Source organism: Panthera tigris, chromosome B3, assembly GCF_018350195.1.
Source record: "Panthera tigris isolate Pti1 chromosome B3, P.tigris_Pti1_mat1.1, whole genome shotgun sequence".
NCBI lineage: Eukaryota > Metazoa > Chordata > Mammalia > Carnivora > Felidae > Panthera > Panthera tigris.
Window position 1 is genome coordinate 53,491,368 of NC_056665.1, and position 11,572 is coordinate 53,502,939.

General features: G+C 38.2%; 1 protein-coding gene across 1 annotated transcript in view; it reads right to left on the reverse strand.

The window, feature by feature from the left end:
* USP8 (ubiquitin specific peptidase 8) overlaps positions 1–10,801 on the reverse strand; it is a 76,996-nt gene extending 66,195 nt beyond the window's left edge. Inside the window, exon 1 of the mRNA XM_007081842.3 lies at positions 10,685–10,801. The gene's annotated coding sequence lies outside the window, so the exon portion shown is untranslated. The remainder of the gene's footprint in view (positions 1–10,684) is intronic.
* Between the last annotated feature and the right edge of the window lie 771 nt (positions 10,802–11,572).

The following is an 11,572-nucleotide window of genomic DNA, read 5'->3' on the forward strand; positions in this document are numbered from 1 at the left end:
AGGAATAAAGAAATGAAAACATTGTAGATAACTTGAAAAATAAAAAACTGGCAATAAAAAAGAGAATGTTGGGATAGAGTGGGATGGTGCTCCAGGAACATGATTTCTACTGAAATATAAAAAGCAACAGTTGAGGAGTAATACATTTGACTAAAGGAAAGCACAGTAAAGTCAAGAAACTCTTAAGGAAGGTGTTTAAGGAAACATATAGCAGAGGGCAGGGGACACTGGAGCTGGGACTATTAATGAGACCAGAAGACAGATAATGGTAACAAGAGCTATTGCTGACTCTTCTGCCCTCAAGTAGCTCAGCTAAGATCTTAGGCTTACTTAGCCAACAGTGAACAAATATCTGCTCCCCCAATACAAACCACCTCTTGAAATGTAATTCCCCCAAAACCCAATCATTTTTTGTTGGTGATACTAGTAAGTGTACTAAGACAGGGACTAAAGCCAGAGTTAGGCAGAGTAACCAGGTACCAGTCTGACAGTACCTGTTTTTCCAACTCTATTCTCTATCTGGGTCACAAGTTAGTGGTCTAACCGCAGAATATATGTTCAAAAAGTCAGATAGAGTCTATTTTGTTGATTCATGACAATTAGGTTTCTTGGCTGGGAAAGAAGGCTATTGATTTGAACCTTCTAAAATTAAGGTCTAGACAATATTCTCAGTTGCATCTGTTTTTCATGATTACCTTTAAAGCTTGGATCTTTGAAAGACAATACAAAAACTAAATATGCTACCCAGGTAACTTAAAATAGGAAACCATTAGCTATCTCAAGATTAAATTCGATTCAAGCATTCACAGATATCCTGCTGTATAAAAGATATTGTGCTGCCAAGATCTCAAAGATTAGATATCTCTTTCCTCAACAAGTTTAAAAAAATTAACGTGAAAGAGAAAGCTGGAAGCAATGGTAATACAACACAGTAAGATATCCAACTATAAAGAGTTACAAACATTGTACAATAAGAAAAATTAACAAGGAAGATTAACCATGAGAAGAGGGATCTTGGAAGAGACAGCGTTTATGTGAATCTTGGTAAAAGGCTTTTGACAGGAAAAAAAATCAAAGAACATCTTTAGGAACTAGCCGATATAGGGAACGAACTAAGACCTACTAGACAGGAAAGCCTGAAAAAATAGTCTGGGAACAGAAAATGGAAGGCCTTGAATGTCACATTAAAGCATTTATTTTGTTTTCTAAAGGTAATAACCATAAGGTTCTGAAGAAGAGAGTTATATGATCCAAACTGGCAACACTACAAAGTTAGGTTTTAAAAGACTGGAGATAAAGAAGACACTAGTAACCTATGATAATGATCCTAAGGAAAGATGATGAAGGTCAGAACTAGGGCAGGAGAGATGGAATGGAGGAGGCAGATACAAGAGACACTGCAAAGGTAGAATAACAGGGATTGGCTAACAATTAGATACATGGAGGGAAAGTACAATAATAAGATTATGGTGACAAAGTTTTTTCTGAGGGTTTCTGGGAGAAAGATTGTATTTTTTAAAGTGAACTTCTCTGTCCTTATTTGATTTTTTTTTATAAAGATTTTATTTTTATAAAATAATCTCTACACCCACTCCAATTTATAACCCCGAGATGAAGAGTAGCATGCTCTACTGACTGAGCCAGCCAGGCACCCCTGTCCTTATTTGATTTTTGAGAATAGCTGAAATAAGAAAACATTTTCTCTAATAAAAGGACCAAGGTTGTTTTCATTTTCATTCACAAAATTATATAAATTATGCTGTTAAATAAGATGCCTGGTATTAAAAATACTTAACAGTATTGCCTTAATTGCTGTTTGTCTCTACAAGCACACATTCTACAGAAGTCAAAGTACAAGGTAAAGAGTTTTTTTTAGGGGAATTTGTTTATTTCCCCTAAACAAATAAGACAGCAAAGAAGGATACATGTGTAACTTAAATCTATGCGAAATTTAATGTGTTAAATTCTTGATAAGTCATTCTGCTACACTTTAAAGTGAAAACCTCTAAAGAGATTTCAAAATAGACTGACAAAATAAATTAAGGGCTGTATCACTGGATGAATTCATAATTTATTTGGGCTGTAACAGTAAAAACAAGAAAAAGAGCAGCAGCAGTTTGTTGTTGTCACAACAATCCTACTGATCCTTATAAAACGTTTAATATGTATAGAACTCAATTTATACAGTCTACTTGTTTAGCTCTAGAACTGAATATAACATACAGCCCACTAAAACTGTGTTATGCTTCAGAAAGGTTTGTAAATTAAAAACAAAAACAAAAAAGGATATGTAAGAAAAATTAAAGTTCTTCTAAAAAATTAATTTTCTTAAGATGTGTAAATCTGATAAAGATGAAATATTTCAGGGGCGCCTGGGTGGCTCAGTCAGTTAACCATCTGACTCTTGATTTCGGCTCAGGTCATGATCTCAGAGTTCGTGAGTTTGAGCCCCGCATAGGGCTCTGCACTGACAGGGTGGAGCCCGCTTGGGATTCTCTCTCCTCTCTCTCTGCCTCTCCCCTGCTATCTTTCTCTCAAAATAAATAAATAAACTTAAAAAAAAAAAAAAAGATGAAATACTTCAGCTTCAGTTAAACGGCAATGCTCCAAAAGTAAAATCCAGACAGTACTGAAATGAGCTAACAATGGGGGAAGGAAAGGGAAGGCAGATGTATCCACCTCTGTTTATGACCTCCTTCTGATTTTTCCAAAGAGAAAAAGTAGAAGTGAGATGACCTGAACCACAAAGACTAAAAAGTAAAAAAGTGAAGACTGAGGTTTGTGGTATTCAAACTGGTCCTGATATCTGAACTAGGGCTTCACACGAGCCACTGCCTGGGTTCTTGGCAAAGCTGAAAGGAAAGCAAAGTTTGTCTCCAGCAGGCATCCATCATCTCATCTCATCTCTACCCTTCTGACAGCAATAGCACTCATTATATCTTCTGATTGCCTTATATGTCATATAAGGCATTCTATACTCATTCTAATTTAAATGCCATAGAGTAGTAAGTATTCATGAAATGTTTTAAATTTTTTTTAATGTTTATATTTGAGAGAGGGGGAGAGAGACAGAGCATGAGCAGGGGAGGGGCAGAGAGAGAGACGAGACACAGAATCTGAAGCAGGCTCCAGCTCTGAGCTGTCAGCACGCAGCCCGATATGGGGCTTGAACTTACAAACTGTGAGATGATGACCTGAGCCAGAGTCAGATGCTTAACTGACTGAGCCACCCAGGCACACCTCATGAAATGTTTTAAAGTACTCTTAAAGTTGGGGCACCTGGGTGGCTCAGTCACTTAAGCGTTCAACTCTTGATTTCAGTTCAGGTCATGATCTCACAGTTCATGGGATTGAGCCCTGAATCGGGCTCTGCTGTCTGACAGCACAGAGCCTGCTTGGGGTTCTCTCTCTCACTCACACTCCCTCCCTCTCTCTCTCTGTCCCTTCCCCACTCATGCTCTCTCAAAATAAATAGATTTAAAAAAAAAAAAATAAAGTAATCCTAAAGTATTAAAAGGCTCAACCCCTTCAAGAATTAGTGACTGCTAAAACTTATTTTCTAAGTATTTTCTAAGTATCTGCTATGTGTCTAGCACTTGCTGTGTGACAGCAGTGTTTTAAAAATCCACCTACACCTGGGTGGCTCAGTTGGTTGAGTGTCCGAATCTTAACTATCAGCTCAGGTTGTGGTCTCACAGTCATGGGATCAAGCCCCATGTCGAGCTATGTGCTGACAGCGTGGAGCCTGCTTGAGAGTGTATCTCTCCCTCTCTCTCTGCTCCTCCCCTGCTCTCACGCACGCACACACACACTCTGTCTCTCTCAAAATAAATACTCAAAAAAAATTTTTAACACTTCATTGTAAAGTAGGTTTTGTGATAGATGGCTTTGCCCAACTATTGGCTAATGTAAGTGATCTGAGCACGTTTAAGGTAGCCTAGGCTAAGCTATGATGTTTGTTAGGTTAGGTGTATTACATGCATTTTCAGCTTAATGATATTTTCAATTTATGATGGATTTATTGAGACATTACCCCATCATAAAATGAGGATTTGTAATCCCTATAGTATTCCTTATTTTTTTAAGACCATTTAGAAGGTCACAATCAGCATTTAAAAAATAAAATTGACGAGAAAATATGAGAGCATGTCACATATGGTAAGGTTAAGTATTGTTTCATCAAACTTCAGTATTGTTTATATGCGTATGCATATACAGAACACTGTGTTGAAATGTAAAATGTATTTCTTACTATAGGTTACAAATGAAAAAGTGTACAAGTTCTGCAGAGTAATGCTATTCCAAGTGTGGCCCACAGATCAGTGATGGTTGGGGAACTGTTACCCGTGTGTGATAAAATAAGATATTTATGAAAGAATGTAAATCAATTAAGCACACTGAAGTTGTTATAGTAGCAAGACTTTCTCTGTGAAGAAAGCAATCCACTGATTCATATTCAAGCCTATCACACAGACTACTTCAAGTGACACTGCTCTAGAGGATAAAGAGAGTCACCACGGGGCTTCTGATTCAAATCTTAGTTTAGTTACCAAGACCAATCTAATACTTATTAAATAATAAGCCATCAACTAATTGCTACTCTGTACATTAATATGTGACTCCAGTCACTGGGAAGTCAAAAGAAGGAGAAAATGCAGTGTAGCTTCTTCCAGCCACTCTCTTCTCTTTTGTGCTGGTCCTTCTGCTTTCAAGGACCAACTTAAGGTCCACTTCTTCCATCCTTGATGGCCCCAGTTCTTGGAAGTTCATTTCTTGATCTCAGGTCTACAGTATGTGTAATCTATGTCATTGCCTTTGCCTTAGTATGGTATTTGGGCCAAATGACAGTTATGACTAGGTTTTAAGACCCTCATACCTCATAAACATGCAGTGCTCATGATGATGTGATAAAGCAGAGACAGAAACTAGCCCTATGGATGAGATTTAGTTATGAACAGAGAGAAAGGAGGGCATTCCAGAAGAGGAAACCAATGTGAACAAAGACACAAAATGAGGAATTAGTATGGGAAGGCAATGAAAAAAATAAGGAATACTATAGGGATTACAAATCCTTCTCAATTTATGATGGGGTAATGTCTCAATAAATCCATCATAAATTGAAAATATCATTAAGCTGAAAATGCATGTAATACACCTAACCTAACAAACATCATAGCTTGACCTAGCCTACCTTAAACGTGCTTAGATCACTTACATTAGCCAATAGTTGGGCAAAGCCATCTATCACAAAACTTACTTTACAATAAAGTGTTAAATATCTCATATAATTTATTGAATACTATACTGAAACTGAAAACAGAATAGTTGGAGTGTATCAGTTGTTTACCCTCACTATCACATGGCTGACTGGGTGCTCTGGCTCACTGCCACTGCCCAGCATCACAAGAGAATATACCACATAGTGTTGCCTGGAAAAAGATCAAAATTCAAAATTTGAAGTACGGTTTCTACTGAATGTGTATCACTTCTGCGTCATCAAAAAGTTGAAAAATCCTAAGTCAAACCATTGTAAATTGGGCACCATCAGTACTGGGAAATTATCAGATCAATGGATTACATGCAAATGTATTCTTTACATGTCACTACTCTGACATGCTAGATCCCTAGCACCTACCTCAGTCCTTACAGTCAACACTTAATAATGGTTGGCTAACAATAAATTATATTAGGTAAGGAGATGGAGTCATATTATGGAGGACTTCTGAAGCCGTCAAGTATTGTTTATATTTTATTCAGCAGGCAATAAACTAGTTTTTTTTGTTTTTTTTTTGAGAGAGAGAGAGAGAGGGAGAGAGGGAGAGAGGGAGAGAGGGAGACAGAGAGGAAGGGAGAGAGAAGAGCAAGCAGGGGAGAGGGAGAGAGAGACTCTTAGGCCCCAACGTGGGGCTCAATCTCATGGGGGCTCAATCTCACGACTATGAGATCATGACCTGAGCCACAATCAAGAGGTGGACGCTTAACCAATTGAGTCACCCAGGCACCCCTAAACCAGTTTTGAAGGGAAATATGATATCTCAGGGCAGGTCAAAGTGGGAATATACAAGATGAATGTGAAGAAACAAGAACAAAAGAATAATACTTTGTAATCCCTTACAGCTATTCTTGGATAAGAATAATTAGCAGGCCGTTGCACTTAAGAGAACACAAAAAGGCAGAAGCATGCTTTTGTAACAGACTGAAACAGAAAATTTTCTCTTGTGTACACACACACACACACACACACACACACACACACACCACAGAATGGTAGTGCTACTAACAACAACAACAACAAAATGAATACTGTGGTCTTAAAAATGTCAGTTTACCGCAGCACTTCTCAACCTGGGCACTACTCCTATTTTGGACCAGATAAAAATTTGTTGTGGGAGGCTGCTCTCTGCATTGTAGGATATTTAGGAGCATCCCTGGACTCTACCCACTAGATGCCAGTAGTATTCATCTCCATCCTGTTGTGACAATCAAAAATGTCTCCAGACATTCCTGAATGCCCTCTGGGGGGCAAAATTACTCCCAAATGAGAACTATTGATTTACAGAAAATTTTGAACATGTATACAAAAAGAACAACGTCTAAAGATGTCTTGACAGAGATATAAATATGTAATTAGAGACTTGGTCCATAGAGAGACCAGACAAATATTAAATCAACTATTAAAGCATTAATGTTAATTTTGTTAATCCCTATTGTTTTGGGAGATAACAAAGTATTGACACTTAAATGATATATTATCTAGGATGTGGTTCAAAATAATCTGATTTTCTTCACTTTTATGTATACTTTAAAACCTCTATAATAGTTTTTAAAACACAGAAATCATTTATGCTAATAATAAATCAGGAGAATGAATCAAGGAAATAAGATCTTGTTTCTCTATAACTGATAATATACTTGAAGGGCTCAGAACCTGGTGGGGAGGAGTATGAAAGGGAATGTTTCTAAAAGAGGAAAGAAACAGCCTGAAGAAAAACCAGATAAGTGCAACGTCATGAAAAGCACAGAAAAAGAGCTTCAAAGAACTTTAAGTTCTTACAATGCTTAAAAAGAAAAAAAAAAAAGAATAAAGTAACTAGTCCTAGTTCTGAAGACTGTATAAATTGTCTTCTATTTGGCAAACATTTATTAGACTACCTACATCTATTCAAGGTGCCATGTCAGAAGCTATAAGAAATACACAGACTATACCTCCTAACAAAGCTTCCACCTTTTAAGATGAAAGAGAAGTACATAATGTTAATATAAAGCAAAGAACCATCATATAGGTACTAACAAACCATGCCAAAATCTGTAACTTGAATTAAGACTATTCCTAGAAAGAAACCAGAAGGGTAACTGTTTTCTGTAACAGGTGTCTACTTACATTTATAACCTTAATCCATTTCGTACATCTTCTCCCTATCTCCTTAATTTTTTTAGCATATGCAAGAATAGATGAACAGGGAACCAGATCATACTTAGTATGTACCAAAAACCACCATAAACAAAAGCAGACATGCTTCTCAATCTTAGCTGTAGAATCCCCTAAAGAATTTTTAAAAATATTGATGCGCAGAACCCACTCCTAAATGCTTATATTAGAATCTTAGAGCATGGGACTTGCACACAGGTATTTTTTAAAAGCTTCTCAGGTAAATTCTAACACGTGGTCAAGACAGATCCATGGACATAAAAAATGGATATAAGCATGTTACTAAAAGCAGTGAAACAGTATGACGATGACAATTAGGCTCTAGTTGATATCAATATTTTAAGTCTTATGATTCCCGATCTATCAAAATAATAAGAAACCATGTTCTTTTTCTTTTTGAAGTTTATTTATTTTTGAGAAGAAGAGAGAAAAAGAGAGAAAGAGAAAGAGAGAAAGAGAGAAAGAAAGAGAGAGAGAGAGAGAGAGGAAGAGAATCCCAAGAAGGCTCCGCCGTACTGTCAGCACGGAGCCCAACATGGGCTCGAACTCACAAACCATGAGATCATAACCAGAGCCAAAGTCAGACGTGTAACTGAGCTACCCAGGTGCCCTCAGAAATCATTTTCATTTTTAAAATTATGTAACTGAGAGAATAATAATTAAAATAAAACCTTCAGGATTCCTATACCCATAACTTTTTCAGGACTAATTTGTTTTGAAATTGGTATTATAACATGTTACAATTTCACTTACTATAAAGACATACAGGTTCACATCATTATTGGTATGTTTCAGAGAATTCAGAATTATGAAAAACTAAACTGTAATGTGTTAGAGGAGACACTGACTTTATTCACCACTACACATGAGTACTGTTTTACTTGAATTAGTATGGCGATAAATATGGAATTCCAAATAAGCTTAATATAATATTTCATCATTTACTATATTAAGTTTTATGTTATTAGAGCACTGTAGGTCTTGGTTTCACTTTCCATTTATTAGCACATGACTTTGGGCAAATTCCTTAAATCCTCCCAACACCAACACTGCTACTCCTCAGTTTACGTCATCTACAAAATGGGAACGATTCATCTGCTCCTACAGAGTTTTCCTAAGTACCAAATGACAAAATACCTACAGAGAAATGCTTTGAAAATTATAACATACTGTGAAGATACAAAGCATTATGGTTAAAGAAATCAGAAGTGTACCTTACTCCGCATCTACTATTAAATCCAAACATTAGTTTAATACAACTTTATTATAGTAGGTTAATGGCCCCAAATTCTTTGATATTCTTCCCTCCAAAAAAGGTAGGGTCTATCACTTGGTTAGGGGAGGGCTCTGACTGCTCTAACAGAGAATGCTGGAAGCAATGCTATGCCAATTTCTGGGTCCAGCTTTAAGAGACAGCTTTCACTTCTGTCTCCTCAAATACTTGCTCTTGAAACTCAAACTCCATGCTGTGAGACGTCCAAGGCACATGAAGAGTCCATGTGCAGGCGCTCCAGATAACATCCCCAGCTGAACTCCCAGACAACATCAACTGCCATCCATACAAATGAGCCATCTGGGATATCCCACTCGGGTAAGCTTTCAGATGACTCCAAAACCTAGCTGCCTATATAACTACAAATGCATGAAACTCTTAAGTGAGAATCAACCAGCTGACCCCAGGCAGCCCAGAGAAATATAACAGATAAAACATTGTAGTTTGAAGCTACTTTGGAGTGATTTGTTATATAGCAATTGGTAACTGGGACAATAACCAATAGTTTTTTAAATATGCTTCCTTAACTATATCTAATTTGGTTATCAACTCATATTTAATGGGCACATTTTCCCCTTAATCTCTACAAAAATAATTGCAACTTCATGTAGAAAATATGTTAGATATTTTAAGGGAAAAAAAATCTAATATGCTTGATTTTAGAACTTTACAGAAGCCATTTTGGATCTTTCCCAGTATGTTCATATTACTAAACAAATGACCATAATGATTAATAAAGGTCAAGTGGATATACAGAGTTAAATGCTAGAAAGACATCTTTAAATTGTTTTTGTTTTTCTCATGCATTGTTTTCTTAAAGAACACATACCTACATGCTTACATGCAATTAATGCATATTTAGGTCATTAATAACAAGTGTTGCTTTACTATTATAAGAATCTTACTATCTAATTTTAAAGATATGCCTAATGTGCCACAAAAAAAGGGATACACGTTTCAAGGCAGCCAGAGCAATATGATAGAAGCAAAGCACAACCTACATCACCTTTCAGACAAACTGGTCCAGTACTGTGGAGTCACAAGAAACTATTTAAATCCATCAGAAAGACATTTGACAATGAACCTTAAACAGAATCTGTTAAAATGCAAAATCTGCTCACAGAGCAAAGCCGCAGGGCAAGCCTAGAACAGGTACAGCTCCTTAACAATATCACTTGATATTTTTAATGGCTGCAGAAGACATACAAAACTAAGACTGCTTGCAGATTCGGAAAGAGTAACATCCCTTTCATCTGAAACCCTCAAGGTGCTTAACAAATATTAAATGCCTTCAGGTAAATACTTTGTTAGTGATTATATGACTTGCTTCAAGGTCATAGAATGAACTGGAGAAAAGAATGAACCCGAGAAGTGTGGTCTACAGCTTTATGTATAAATGAACATCAGTGCGATTCAGGGTTCTGAAATTACCAAGGTGGAGTGGAGGTGAAATTAACTTGTCCCGCAACTCCAGGAGAGAGGCCACATTTTAGCAAAAGCTTTTATTTGGGAAAGTCATATTTTAATTCTGATGAGCTTATAGGCTCTTTAAACTCATACTTGGACTTCACTAAAACCAAGTTTGATTGGGACAGAGGAGGGATTGGGAAACAGTCTGAGAGATGGTATCAAAGGCCTGGAATTGTAGCCCGACAGCAGAAAATCCGAAAACGGAGGCCAGAGGAAGCAGGTCAAAGTCGAGTCTAAGTGTCGAAGAAGAACGAGGAATGGTCAAGGCCACCTCTAAGATCGGAAAACCTGAAAAAAACTACACGAAACTCCCTGGGTAACCCTAGGTAGGCGGCGGGAAAGACTCGAGGTTGGGCCCTTCCTCTAAAAGCCGATTCTATGTTCGGGGTTGTTCCACCCCTCTCGGCGGACAGGACTGGTCTCCCGAGTGACCAGCAGCTGGTGAAAGGAAAGGGTGTTCAATGCAGACAGCTTTCCGAGGAACACAGGACAGGACCCAGACCCACACTCACCGTGGCGCCGGGAACGCTTCACTAACGCCGGCCTCCTCGCCAAAGGCCCATCTTCCACCAACTCGAGGAAGAATTAGCCTTCGCTAGCCCGACGGAAACTAGCCCAGCGCATCCCCTTTTCCCAGTTTGCACTGCGTTGCGACGCGTCGCGTCTCGGACGTCACGGAGGGGAGGGGCTGCGCGCGCGCTCGTGACCGCTTCCTCTTCCGCAGTCCTGCCCTTACCCGGGAGGAGGGAGGACTAAAGGGGAAGTTTGGGATGGGCGGCAAGGGCAGGGCTCAGGCTAGACTAAGTTTCCGTATGCTTGCCTGTCCGTTTCCTGCGCCCTGCATTTGTCGGGCCTAGTTCAGTCACCTTGGTGTTACACGCTTCGTGGGCTTTGCCGCGGAGGAAGCCGGGACTCTTGTGCCTCTTACCTACGTGTTTTTACTCTTCAGATTGGAGATTTAGAATAGAAAAGGGGTTGGAATCCCCTCAAACTCTGGCTGAAAGTTTAAAATTCTCTGAAGCCAAGTCTCTGGCCAAACAAGGAACATAATCCTAAAACATATATATACACATTTAACAAAAGTTAAAGGCCCAGTGTTACAAAAACAAGAGATTTGAACTTTCTTGTAAGGTGATCTTTGTACTCTCATAGAGAAAGGTGATTGGATGCTCCAATTAGTAAAAGTTAAGTTGCCTGGATGGTAAAGTTTTGTGGATGGAGTTGCTGGGCATGGTCACTTAAGTCCCCAGGGACAATCCCGGTGTCTCATGGGTGGGAAAGCTGGAGGGTGAGGTCTAGTAAGTGTCTGCCAGAAAGGTTTTAAATAAATTGTAATAAATAAACATAGTGCTTCACATACAGTAAGTAGTCTTTCAATAAATGCTAATTTCCTTTCTGTT